The sequence below is a fragment of the Oryx dammah genome, unplaced genomic scaffold (genome assembly GCF_014754425.2).
Source record: "Oryx dammah isolate SB20612 unplaced genomic scaffold, SCBI_Odam_1.1 HiC_scaffold_1, whole genome shotgun sequence".
Lineage (NCBI taxonomy): Eukaryota > Metazoa > Chordata > Mammalia > Artiodactyla > Bovidae > Oryx > Oryx dammah.
Window position 1 is genome coordinate 41,549,172 of NW_024070185.1, and position 13,162 is coordinate 41,562,333.

Here is a 13,162-nt window from a genome sequence, read left to right on the forward strand (position 1 = left end):
TCTGTGAGATCTTGCTTCCATTAATTTTGATAGAAATTGACACAGACATTGCCCTTTGCTGCTGAGTTTCAGCCCCACTTACCAACTTTTATTTCAAGTCATTCCTTTCATTTGCAAATTGTGCATCCAGTCACATGGTGCTTTTGAAATACAGTCATGGTTTTTCTTGCTCCCTACCTGCGTTCATATCAATTCCTCTATGTAGATGACTTTTCCCTATTCATGCCTGATGAAGTCTGCTTGCCTCTCAATACTCAGCTCAGGTCACCTCCCTTGCTGAAGCCTAAAGCCTTGCCTCATCTCCTCTGTGTTTTAAAGTGTCTTAGCCATGCTTGTGTCTTCATTTACTGCTATGTGAATAATTGCATTCTGCAGTATGACCTTGAATGCTTGAATTTTTATTTTGCCTTTATACCCCAGCTTCTAATATAATGCCTGATATATGAAGGCACACAAATGTTCGTTAACTACATTTCAAATGGGTTCCAATTTTTTTTTATCAGTTTATTACATACTGTGGTTTTAGATTCATAAGATGTTAAGAATTCAGTGTAGAGTCATGTACAGTGAAAGGCACAAATGTCACCAAGCAGTACCCTGTGGGGCCTTCCCAGGACATGAACCCCCTATCCCACCCCCTTTCCAATGTTCTCTGCCTACCTCCTGTTTATAGAAAAACCTTAGTCTCCCAGGCCTTCCCTGAGTTCCAAAGAATAATTTATCAAAGCGAAAAAAATGCAGAAACAAAAGAAAACAGTCAAACAAAACAAAATAATAATTGTTTAGCCATTAAACAAAGTCAAGGACTTCTAATCCCTCTTCAAGAGCTGTAGATAATATCCTGCGTGCATGTTCAGTCCCTCAGTCGTGTCTGACTCTTTGCGACCCCGTGGACTGTAGCCCACCAGATTCCTCTGTCCACGGGATTATCCCAGCCAGAATACTGGAGTGGGTTGCCATTTCCTCCCCCAGGGGATCTTCCCGACTCAGGGATCGAATCTGCACCTTCTGCAGCTTTTGCATTGGCAGGCAGATTCTTTACCACTGAGCACCTGGGAAAGCCCAGATAATACCCTGAGACATGAGGAAGAGGGTAACAGGGTGCAAATTGGCCCATGGACATTTTTCTGATTGGTTGGTGGTGAGGTAACTGGGAGTCAGCATCGTCAACCTTCTGGTTCCAGACAGCCTGGGGTCTGCAGGCTTGTGGGCAGCATATTATTGACTTCTTCCACCTGGTGGGGATTTCAGTATCTGCAAAACAGATCATGTGTAAATCTGATGATGTTGACTCCCAGTTACCTCACCACTAACCAATCAGAAGAATGTCCATGGGCCAATTTGCACCCTGCAACCCTCTCCTTCACACTGTCTTTAGAAACCTTTCCCTGAATACTCGGGCCTTTTAAGCATTAGTTGCCTGGACTCCCTGTTTGGCACCTGCAATAAATGCTGCACTTTCCTTCACCACAACCTAGTGCCTGTAGATTGGGGTTTTACTGCTCATGGGCAAGCAGATCCTGGTTCGACCTCCAGGAAGCACACAATGGCTCCAGGGAAGCGTACACATCTGGATGGGCTCCATCCTCCCAGGGGAAACAGGTCATGGAGAATGGCCAGGCCTCTTAGCCCTGACCTTCCTCTCCCTATCTGCTTTTGATTTGATCTGCTGAAAAAGCAGCCTCTCTAGCCTCCCTAACTTCCAGAGATGAACCTGGATGATTTGACTATCTGGAAGGAGGAAATGCTGGACCTGTCCCTCTCTGGCCAGATGGCCACTGAAAATTAGGCTAAGGTAGAGTAGGCAGCCGTGAGGTCTCTGCGCTTGGGGAATCTAAATAAAGAGAAAGGAACCTGGAGGACTGCAGATGATTTTCACTTAAAACTTCACATTTGGTTTATGGAGCAGAGCAACAGATTCAGGCTCTATTGGAAGCTCCTTACAAAACACAGATTCACTTTGTTCAGTCTCAATTGCCCACTTGGCTGCCCCCAAACTTACTCTGTGTGTTTCCTCAACAGCATTGAGTCTGGCTATTCAGAGCTGTGCTGTGAGAATTACTGAGTATTCTGAGGACTCAAATCTGAATGTAGCTGTGCTGGGGGTGGGCCAGTTTCTCAGCTGGCTCAGGGACTCTGAGGGGGCGAATGTGTTTTACACACAAAACTATACCCCACAGCTGCCCCCAAGACCAGAGTGTGCAGCCGTGAGTTTTAGCACGTGCCCAAGTCTAAATTTGGGTACTTTGGAGTTTTCAAACTTTCTGATGCTCTGATCAGCTTTCTTGTGGCCAGACATCAGGGGCAGTTTTCTGCTCTCAGGAGGAGATACCTTCTCTCCACACGTCATGCTAGGCTTATAGCATCATGAAATGATTGTGAAATGGACAAGAATTTTGCTAAATTCTCAGATGTGTTTGTGTGTGAGCCAGCATCTTGTGATCCTTATGTCCTCTATGTAAACAATTGCAGTGCAAGCTTTTCATTAAGTATTGAAATACTTATGTTTTTACTAGAGCAACACTTTATATATGTGTCCATATTTTTAAATTCTGAAATTTGATTTTTTTCACACCTTGAGATATACCCAGAAATTTATTTGCTGCCCTAAAATTTCAAATCTAACAAAACTGCATTCATTTAGAAACCATTCATCTATGCCTTGGAAATCCTCAAGAGGAGAATGAAAGTGACATCAATGAAATCAACTTCCTATTGCAATGAATATTTCTTACTCTGTTCAAAGACTTTTTGAAGAAGTGGAACATAAATATGAGAATTGAAATTGATGCAGGAAGCTCTGCATCAGATACTCCATCTACACATGAGGAAATTGAAAGAGTCGAATGCAAGCTGGCAATACTCTTTGAAACAAAGCTATACAGCTTACCGTCCATGAAATGATTGTGGTTCCTGAAGAAGAAAAAGCTTTTCGAAAACACTTCCTCAAAGTTGTCAAACAACAGATGAGATTATTTGAAATTGTTAAGTCAAAGGGAAAATGTTTGGAGTCAGTTTATAAACGATCTCATCATCATCCTTCCTATAAAGAATCAAAGATTTATCAACAGCTGGAAAACTGCACCAAAGTAAACTTTCATCATGACACCATAGTTTTTTTTAATATAAACTTAACTTTTGAGTAATATTTAATTTTCAACTTCCCATGGTTGGTAAACTTTTCCTTTTACACAGTGTTTGAGTATAATTTACACTATTAATTGTAAAGTGAATTTAGAATAACCATAGCTTCCCAGGTGGCTTAGTGGTAAAGAATCCACCTGCCAATGTGGGAGATGCAGGTTCGATCCCTGGGTCAGGAAGATCCCCTAGAGAAAGAAATGGCAACCCACTCCAGTATTCTTGCCTGGGAAATCCCAAGGACAGAGGAGCCTGGTGGGAGACAGTCCATGGGGTCGCAAAGAGTCAAACACAACTTAGCAACTGAGCACATAATGACAGTCTTGGCTTGATTGTGGAGGGACAAGAAAACTCCTCCACCTGACATGGAGGAGGGGCTAATGATGGAAGTTTGATGCCTACTGAAGAATGAGGAAGAAAGGGGTCTTTTCCCCCTCCTCACTTTTCCTTTGATTATAAAACTGTAACACACTAAGTTCTTGGGGCATGGCACCCTCTCGCCCCACCCACCTTTCTGCCCATAAGGAAGAAAGGACTAAAGATAAAGGAACTATACATTGCCCTGTCTTGCCTTTTTTTTTTTTTTCAGGTCATCATTTTTTAGCTCCAATGTTTGGCTGATCCAAGGAAATAACATGGGTAAGATAGGATTTCTTTGTCATCCTTATTTCTTAGGACACCTTTGCCTTCTTTCCATGTTGGAAGCAAGTTCTGGCTAGAGCAGCAAGTATGGCTTCTCCAGGCTATCAGCATCCCCACTTAGCTGCAGAGTTAACACTCTTACCTTGTACTTACTCATCTGGAACTTTCATACATAGTAAGCCCCCCAGAGTTCTGTGCTAGAGAACTCCTTGAACACTACAGGTGAATGAGACAACAGAGAACAGAGAGACTCACACAGTAAGCATGTCATCTGCTCACGTGTGAATTCCACTATTCCATCAGGCTTTACTTTGCAAATCTCAAGTTCAAAGGCACAATTACCAAACATTTTTTGTTGTTGTTCCACAACTTACTTTTTTTTTAAAAAAAAAATTGAAGTATAGTTGATTTACAATGCTGTGTTAGTTTCAGGTGTACAGCAAAGTGATTTAGTCATATATTCTTTTTCAGATAGTTTTCCCTTACAGGTTATTACAAAATATTGAGTATAGTTCCCTGTGCTGTACAGTAAGTCCTATTTTTTATATGGTAGTATGTATAGAGTAATTCCAAATTCCTAATTTATCCCCCCTCCTTTTGATAACCACATTTGTTTACTATGTCTGTAAGTCCATTTCTATTTTGTATGTAAGTCCATTTGAATCCGTTTTTTTTTTTAGATTCCACATATAAGTGATATCATATGACGTGTGTCTTTCTCTGGCTTACTTCACTTAGTATGATACTCTCTAGGTCCATCCACGTGGCATTATTTCATTCAAGACAGTGACAGCAAAGCTTCAAACCATCGTGGGACTCTCCTGAGTGTGGTAACCCGAGCGACTGCACAAGTTATCACATAGCTGATGCTGACTTAGGTATTTAAATGAAGAGCCGTAAAATGTGAGGTTATGGAGGGAATTCCAGTCTGAGAGAATCAGGTAGGGTGGACAAATGCAGGGGTGGGGAGGTAGGGGTGGAGGATGGGGAGATGGAGGGTTGGGGGGAGGCACACATTCAGTACCATCTAAATGTAAGGGGGACTCATTGTCCTTCTCAAGAGAGAATGGCTTTGGATCCATGTCACTGTCAATGGTCCAGGAATCTAGCTGACTGGGAACAGATTATTCTCTTGAGAAAGTTGCCCTCAACATCTAAACATCAAGGTAAGGCAGTTGTTTGTTTTTCATTATTCTATTAAAAATAAGCTTAAAGTTATACATAAGGATAAAAATAAATGTGAGATTATTTTATTTTTATATGCTATATTTTCTCAAAAACAAAAAACCTTCTCATGAAAGCTGTATATGTTATTGATCAGTGCAATAAAAGTATCAGAAGATAGTTTTCAGTTTTTGTTTATCTAAAAGACATTTTAGTTTCTTTAATAAAATTGTAAAGAAATATTTCCATTTGTTGGTTAGTATTTTTATATGAAACTATGTTTCTTAAATCATATTGTTATTACTCTCTCTCTCCCCTTGGTTATTACTGTGAAATATTGAGGCACAATGCACAGCCTGTTGTGGATGGTTTTGTAACATAGCTAATATTTTGTAAAAGAGTAATCTATCTTTGCTTTTCAAATTAGTAACATGTGAGCTAAAATTGGGCCTCGTTTCTACTTGTGCCATCCAAACCAGGAGAAAATTCTTATGAAGCTCCGTTATCAGATATAAAATATATTCCCTGTTTGTCCAGAGATTAGACATTGTATTTGTACCTTAAAATAATATAAGAATTCAGTATTTAATTTTTTGATATAAATTTAAAATATTATGTCAATTACTTTGTAATATGTCTTTTAATATACCAAGTTGACATGTCAAAGTTCAAAACTAAATTCTAATATTTGACATGAAAGCGTAATTTGTAAATTTTTACCTTTTAATATTGAATTGAAATTATGCAAGTAATGTATGAGTCCTATACATTTCTGTAATGTAACAATTTCTGTTCTGTAACAGTAGTTATATGTTACACAAATTATTTAAATTATTTTCTTTAATAAGTGCATATGGAAATTTGGATTTTAAAAAATGTAAGTGATGTTATTTCGTGCTAACTTCTGAAATTTGCTTTCATTTTAAATTATCAGTAGCAGAAGATTGTAAGCAGGTGATATGTATATACATAAATTTAACATATTCTTTTGGGCTTCCCTGGTGGTCTAGAGGTTGGGAGTCTGCCTGACAAAGCACGGGACACTCATGGGTTAAATTCCTGGTCTGGGAAGATTCTATATACTGCAGAGTGACTAAGCCCATGCACCACAATTACTGAAGCCTGCATGCCCTACAGCCCATGCTCTGCAACAAGAGATGCCACCTCAATGAGAAGCCCACACACTGCAAGTGAAGAGTAACCCCCACTCACCAGAATTAGAGAAAGCCCGCCTGCAACAGTGAAGACTCAGCGCAGCCAAAAACACATAAATAAATCTTTTTTAAGAAACATATTCTTTTGACTCTGCCAGTCCTCAGATATTTCATTATTCATTTATCCCCTTCCTAATAATATTTTGATTGTTTCCAATTTGTCACTCCACATAAAACATAATAATAAACAACCTTGCCCATCAGGCAAAGGTATTTTCAAGGATACAAGGTAAACAAATTCGAACTCATAGGTCATAAGACATGTACTTAAAATTTTTTATGGATCCTGTCAAATTATTCTCCTAAAAGACTTTCCCACTTTATATTCATGTTCCAATATCCATGCTAAAACTTGTTATTTTGAATCTTTTAAAGTATTGGAAATAAAGGGGCTGAAAACTGGTGTGAGTTCTCTTAGGAATGCAAGGAATGTCTAATATTAAAAAAAACCTATTGAAAAAATCACCTATAGTAACAGAGGAGAAGAATCATACAATACATGCCAAAATGCACTTGATGAAACACAGTTCCTTCTCTATGATGGTTAAGTGCATGCGTCAATCTACCATGTTAAGGCCATGGTAACCAGATATTTGATCAATATTCTGGATATTTCTGTGAAGGTACTTCCTTGGATAAGATGAACATTTAAATCAGTAGACACTGAGTGAAGCAGAGGACTCTTCTTAATGTAAGTGGGCATTATCCAATCAGTCCTTTAGAAAAAGGAAAAGTCCAGCCTCCCCTGAGAAGAGGAGCTTCCTGAGCTTGGTGTCATTCTGCCAGCAGACAGACCTTGGACTTGAGCTGCAGCATCAGCTCTTCCCTGGGTCTCCAGACTACCAGCATTCCCTCCAGATTTTAGGCTTGCCAGCTTCCACAATCACAAAAGTCAATTTCTTAGAATAAATAAATCTCTCTCTCTCTCTCTCCCTCTCTCCATGAAGACATACACACACATGCATGTATCTAGACAAACACAGAAATACACAAATACACACACCACATCTAAGATACAGAGACAAAAAATGCACCCAGATAGACACCACCACCACCACTCCCTTGACTCTATATGAACAGCAGTCCAGAATATGCTTGGTGCTATGCTTGGTGTCAGAACACCTGGGTTTCATGGCTGGTTTTGCCACTTACCAGCTAGTTCTTTGACCTTTTACAAAGTTGTCTATTATCGCTGAACTACAGCTTAATGCCTTACAATTTAAGAAATATCAAAAATATCATCCTATTCATAGATTGACACTTTTTAAACAATTGTTCACTGATTACAATAGAATACACAGTACATTTTAAGTGCTTGCCTTTTTTAAAAAAAAAAAGATTTTTAAAATTTATTTGGCTGAGTCACATCTTTGTTGCACAGGATCTTCGCTGCATCACGCCAATCTTTTGTTCCAGTATGCAGACTCTCTCTAGCTATGGCTTTGGGGCTCAGTAGCTCTGCAACATGTGGAATCTACCCACGTCCCCTGCATTACAAGGCAGATTCTTAACCACTGGACCACCAGGAAAGTCCTAAGTGCTTGTTTTTTAAGAAACAGTATCTACATAACACACAGCATACACACTGGCCTTTCATTCTTTTTTTTTTTTTCCATGATCTTAGCTTCTTTTATTTTATTTTATTTATTTATTTATTTTTAATTTTTACTTTACAATTCTGTATTGGTTTTGGCATAGATTGACATGAATCCACCACAGGTGTACATGCGTTCCCAAACATGAACCCCCCTCCCACCCCCCTCCCCACAACATCTCTCTGGGTCATCCCCGCGCGTCAGCCCCAAGCGTGTCATATCCTGCATCAGACATAGACTGGCATTTCGATTCTTACATGTTATTATACATGTTTCAATGCCATTCTCTCAAATCATCACACCCTCTCCCTCTCCCTCTGAGTCCAAAAGTCCGCTATACACATCTGTGTCTTTTTTGCTGTCCTGCATACAGGGTCATCATTGCCATCTTCCTAAATTCCATATATATGTGTTAGTATACTGTATTGGTGTTTTTCTTTCTGGTTCACTTCACTCTGTATAATTGGCTCCAGTTTCATCCATCTCATCAGAACTGATTCAAATGTATTCTTTTTAATGGCTAAGTAATACTCCATTGTGTATATGTACCATAGCTTTCTTATCCATTCATCTACTGATGGACATCTAGGTTGTTTCCATGTCCTGGCTATTATAAATAGTGCTGCGATGAATATTGGGGTACATGTGTTTCTTTCAATTCTGGTTTCCTCTGTGTGTATGCCCAACAGTGGGATTGCTGGGTCATAAGGCATTTCTATTTGCAATTTTTTAAGGAATCTCCACACTGTTCTCCAGAGTGGCTGTACTAGTTTGCATTCCCACCAACAGTGTAGGAGGGTTCCCTTCTCTCCACACCCTCTCCAGCATTTATTGCTTGCAGATTTTTGGATCGCAGACATTCTGACTGGTGTGAAGTGGTACCTCATTGTGGTTTTGATTTGCATTTCTCTAATAATGAGTGATGTTGAGCATCTTTTCATGTGTTTGTTAGCCATCCATATGTCTTCTTTGGAGAAATGTCTATTTAGTTCTTTGGCCCATTTTTTGATTGGGTCGTTTATTTTTCTGGAATTGAGCTGCAGGAGTTGCTTGTATATTTTTGAGATTAGTTGTTTGTCAGTTGCTTCATTTGCTATTATTTTCTCCCATTCGGAAGGCTGTCTTTTCACTTTGCTTATGTTTTCCTTTGTTGTGCAGAAGCTTTTAATTTTAATTAGATCCCATTTGTTTATTTTTGCTTTTATTTCCAGAATTCTGGGAGGTGGATCGTAGAGGATCCTGCTGTGGTTTATGTCAGAGAGTGTTTTGCCTATGTTCTCCTCTAACAGTTTTATAGTTTCTGGTCTTACATTTAGATCTTTAATCCATTTTGAGTTTATCTTTGTGTGCGGTGTTAGAAAGTGATCTAGCTTCATTCTTTTACAAGTGGTTGACCAGTTTTCCCAGCACCACTTGTTAAAGAGATTGTCTTTACTCCATTGTATATTCTTGCCTCCTTTGTCAAAGATAAGGTGTCCATATGTATGTGGATTTATCTCTGGGCTTTCTATTTTATTCCATTGATCTATATGTCTGTCTTTGTGCCAATACCATACTGTCTTGATGACTGTGGCTTTGTAGTAGAGCCTGAAGTCAGGCAAATTGATTCCTCCAGTTCCATCCTTCTTTCTCAAGATTGCTTTGGCTATTCGTGGTTTTTCGTATTTCCATACAAATCTTGAAATTATTTGTTCTAGTTCTGTGAAAAATATCGCCGGTATCTTGATAGGGATTGCATTGAATTTGTAAATTGCTTTGGGTAATATACTCATTTTCACTATATTGATTCTTCCGATCCATGAGCATGGTATATTTCTCCATCTATTAGTGTCCTCTTTGATTTCTTTCATCAGTGTTTTAAAGTTTTCTGTATATAGGTCTTTAGTTTCTTTAGGTAGGTATATTCCTAAGTATTTTATTCTTTTTGTTGCAATGGTGAATGGAATTGTTTCCTTAATTTCTTCTTCTACTTTCTCATTATTAGTGTATACGAATGCAAGGGATTTCTGTGTGTTGATTTTATATCCTGCAACTTTACTATATTCATTAATTAGCTCTAGTAATTTTCTGGTAGAGTCTTTAGTGTTTTCTATGTAGAGGATCATGTCATCTGCAAACAGTGAGAGTTTTACTTCTTCTTTTCCAATTTGGATTCCTTTTATTTCTTTTTCTGCTCTGATTGCTGTGGCTAAAACTTCCAGAACTATGTTGAATAGTAGTGGTGAAAGTGGGCACCCTTGTCTTGTTCCTGACTTAAGGGGAAATGCTTTCAATTTTTCACCATTTAGGATAATGTTTGCTGTGGGTTTGTCATATATAGCTTTTATTATATTGAGGTATGTTCCTTCTATTCCTGCTTTCTGGAGAGTTTTTATCATAAATGGATGTTGAATTTTGTCAAAGGCCTTCTCTGCATCTATTGAGATAATCATATGGTTTTTATTTTTCAATTTGTTAATGTGGTGAATTACATTGATTGATTTGCGGATATTGAAGAATCCTTGCATCCCTGGGATAAAGCCCACTTGGTCGTGGTGTACGATCTTTTTAATGTGTTGTTGGATTCTGATTGCTAGAATTTTGTTGAGGATTTTTGCATCTATGTTCCTCAGTGATATTGGCCTGTAGTTTTCCTTTTTTGTAGTATCTTTGTCAGGTTTTGGTATTAGGGTGATGGTGGCCTCATAGAATGAGTTTGGAAGTTTCCCTTCCTCTGCAATTTTCTGGAAGAGTTTGAGTAGGATAGGTGTTAACTCTTCTCGAAATTTTTGGTAGAATTCAGCTGTGAAGCCGTCTGGACCTGGGCTTTTGTTTGCTGGAAGATTTCTGATTACAGTTTCAATTTCCGTGCTTGTGATGGGTCTGTTAAGATTGTCTATTTCTTCCTGGTTTAGTTTTGGAAAATTGTATTTTTCTAAGAATTTGTCCATTTCTTCCAGGTTGTCCATTTTATTGGCATATAATTGCTGATAGTAGTCTCTTATGATCCTTTGTATTTCTGTGTTGTCTGTTGTGATCTCTCCATTTTCATTTCTAATTTTATTGATTTGATTTTTCTCTCTTTGCTTCTTGATGAGTCTGGCTAATGGTCTGTCAATTTTATTTATCCTTTCAAAGAACCAGCTTTTGGCTTTGTTGATTTTTGCTATGGTCTCTTTTGTTTCTTTTGCATTTATTTCTGCCCTAATTTTTAAGATTTCTTTCCTTCTGCTAACTCTGGGGTTCTCTAATTCTTCCTTTTCTAGTTGCTTTAGGTGTAGAGTTAGGTTATTTATTTGACTTTTTTCTTGTTTCTTGAGGTATGCCTGTATTGCTATGAACTTTCCTCTTAGCATTGCTTTTATAGTGTCCCACAGGTTTTGGGTTGTTGTGTTTTCATTTTCATTAGTTTCTATGCATATTTTGATTTCTTTTTTGATTTCTTCTGTGATTTGTTGGTTATTCAGAAGCGTTTTGTTCAGCCTCCATATGTTGGAATTTTTTAATAGGTTTCCTCCTGTAATTGAGATCTAATCTTAGTGCATTATGGTCAGAAAAGATGCTTGGAATGATTTCGATTTTTTTGAATTTATCAAGGTTATATTTATGGCCCAGGATGTGATCTATCCGTGAGAAGGTTCCATGAGCACTTGAGAAAAAGGTGAAATTCATTGTTTTGGGGTGAAATGTCCTATAGATATCAATTAGGTCTAACTGGTCTAATGTATCATTTAAAGTTTGCATTTCTTTGTTAATTTTCTGTTTAGTTGATCTGTCCATATGTGTGAGTGGGGTATTAAAGTCTCCCACTATTATTGTGTTGTTGTTAATTTCCCCTTTCATACTTGTTAGCATTTGTCCTACATATTGCGGTGCTCCTATATTGGGTGCATATATATTTATAATTGTTATATCTTCTTCTTGGATTGATCCTTTGATCATTATGTAGTGGCCTTCTTTGTCTTTTTTCACAGCCTTTGTTTTAAAGTCTATTTTATTGGATATGAGTATTGCCACTCCTGCTTTCTTTTGGTCTCTATTTGCATGGAATATCTTTTTCCAACCCTTCACTTTCAGTCTGTATGTGTCCCTTGTTTTGAGGTGGGTCTCTTGTAAGCAGCATATAGAGGGTTCTTGTTTTTGTATCCAATCGGCCAGTCTTTGCCTTTTGGTTGGGGCATTCAATCCATTTACGTTTAAGGTAATTATTGATAAGTATGATCCCGTTGCCATTTGTTTTATTATTTTGGGTTCGGGTTTATACTCCCTTTTTGTGTTTCCTGTCTAGAGAATATCCTTTAGAATTTGTTGGAGAGTTGGTTTGGTGGTGCTGAATTCTCTCAGCTCTTGCTTGTCTGTAAAGCTTTTGATTTCTCCTTCGTATTTGAATGAGATCCTTGCTGGGTATAGTAATCTGGGCTGTAGGTTATTTTCTTTCATCACTTTAAGTATGTCTTGCCATTCCCTCCTGGCCTGAAGAGTTTCTATTGAGAGATCAGCTGTTATCCTTATGGGAATCCCCTTGTGTGTTATTTGTTGTTTTCCCCTTGCTGCTTTTAATAGTTGTTCTTTGTGTTTGATCTTTGTTAATTTGATTAATATGTGTCTTGGGGTGTTTCGCCTTGGGTTTATCCTATTTGGGACTCTCTGGGTTTCTTGGACTTGGGTGATTATTTCCTTCCCCATTTTAGGGAAGTTTTCAACTATTATCTCCTCAAGGATTTTCTCATGGTCTTTCTTTTTGTCTTCTTCTTCTGGGACTCCTATAATTCGAATGTTGGAGCGTTTCATATTGTCCTGGAGGTCTCTGAGATTGTCCTCATTTCTTTTAATTCGTTTCTTTTTTCCTCTCTGATTCATTTATTTCTACCATTCTGTCTTCTATTTCACTAATCCTATCTTCTGCCTCCGTTATTCTATTATTTGTTGCCTCCAGAGTGTTTCTGATCTCATTTATTGCATTATTCATTGTATATTGACTCTTTTTTATTTCTTCTAGGTCCTTATTGAACCTTTCTTGCATCTTCTCAATCCTTGTCTCTAGGGTATTTATCTGTGATTCCATTTTGACTTCAAAAATATGGAACGCTTCACGAATTTGCGTGTCATCCTTGCGCAGGGGCCATGCTAATCTTCTCTGTATCGTTCCAATTTTAGTATATGTGCTGCCGAAGCGAGCACTGGCCTTTCATTCTTATTACAAATTTTATATTCACAGAGAATTCTGTCTGTGTGTATGTATGTGTATTTAATGAAACTGTCTGCTATGAGACTAGAATACTCTGGGGTTTGTCTGGTCTTGTTTCTGTTTTTGAACTGACATGAGCAAAGATTAGTGCCCCACGTTTTGGTTGAGTGTGTGTGTAACCTTTTTATTTTCCAAGCAAAAACACACCACCATTGACGGGAAGAGTCAAAAATAAAACA

At 38.1% G+C, this 13,162-nt stretch overlaps 1 non-coding gene across 1 annotated transcript; it reads right to left on the bottom strand.

Moving 5' to 3' along the window:
- Positions 1-12,809: 12,809 nt before the first annotated feature.
- Positions 12,810-12,916, bottom strand: LOC120867926. The gene has a single exon (XR_005722076.1). It is a non-coding gene; the product is annotated as a U6 spliceosomal RNA (small nuclear RNA).
- Between the last annotated feature and the right edge of the window lie 246 nt (positions 12,917-13,162).